The sequence below is a fragment of the Solanum tuberosum genome, unplaced genomic scaffold, assembly GCF_000226075.1.
Source record: "Solanum tuberosum cultivar DM 1-3 516 R44 unplaced genomic scaffold, SolTub_3.0 scf00469, whole genome shotgun sequence".
NCBI classification, from domain to species: domain Eukaryota; kingdom Viridiplantae; phylum Streptophyta; class Magnoliopsida; order Solanales; family Solanaceae; genus Solanum; species Solanum tuberosum.
This window is the reverse complement of record NW_006239395.1, coordinates 950-2209: the sequence shown is the minus strand read 5'-3', so window position 1 is coordinate 2209 and position 1260 is coordinate 950.

Genomic DNA, 1260 nt, shown 5'->3' with positions numbered 1-1260 from the left:
TAATAATTTGCACTTAAGAAAAGATATCAAGTAATAATTTGCACTTAAAAAGTTTTAAAAAATAAAATACTATATTTGATATTTATATAGATTTTAGGCCTCAATTAAAATTTCGTTTTAGGCCTCAAATTACGTTGAGCCGCCCCTGTATAGAACTGATCCAATTGATATATTATAGCTAATTTTGTTTATCACACTGGACTTGTAAATTTCTGCAAAATTTGTATAGTTTTTATCAGAACCTTAGTTTTTGTGAAGCAGCTACTGGAATGGGTCGAGCTTAAGCTCCCCGTAGATTTGTAATTTTATTCATTAATATAAAGGTCTCACCACTATACGGTGATAAATTATTATTAATATTTTTTATTAGAAGGGCGCATAGTTTTTTTTTTTTTTTTTTTTAAATGCATGGATTTTATTAGACAGTGAATATATAATGGTACATGGGATGTTAATAATGTTATATTATGCATATGATTAGTTGATTACTTAGAATCTACTCGGGTGAATTTAATTATAACTTATCACTTATAGGTTAAAAGTTATAAGTTAAAGATTCTTCACGTGGAAGGTATTTTTTTATCTTAAAAGTTATAAGTTGAGATTTTTCATGTGGAGGGTATTTTTTTTATCTTAAAAGTTGATAAGATTAGGAAAAACATAGTTCTTGGCCTCTTATTGTTTCAAAAATCACAAGAAGACATTCTTGGAAAAGGATTTTGAATTTTTTAGCATAAATTTTAAGCGAAAAATAAGAAAGTTAAAAGGACAATTAATGAGGAAAAGGTAAAAATTAGTTATTACTGGGGAGAAAAAGAGCAATAAAGGGAGGCCAATTTAGAAAAATTAACAAAGACACTTTTAATTTTTCTTTGTAGAGAGAGAACATAAAGTGAAACAAATGAGGAAAATCCAAAAACATTAGGCAAAACATAGTACTTGGCCGGCGAGATATGTTACATTATCTCTTCATAGTCCTGAATTATATAATATACGCTTTAGAAATGATTTATTCAGAATTCAGACATTGTTTAAAATTAGGAATTTATAAATTCAAAATTTTAGCTTGATTTATCTCTATCTCCCTTATTAAAGAAATGAACTTTGAGTCTTATTTAACCTCATAAGTTAATTTATTCAAGATGTGAGGATCGTTTATAATTATATAAAGAATTTAAGTGCATTCTCAACGTTAAGTAAATAATTAACTAGGACGGGCCTATACGATATTAAATAAATAATTCTTAAATTTATTTCAAC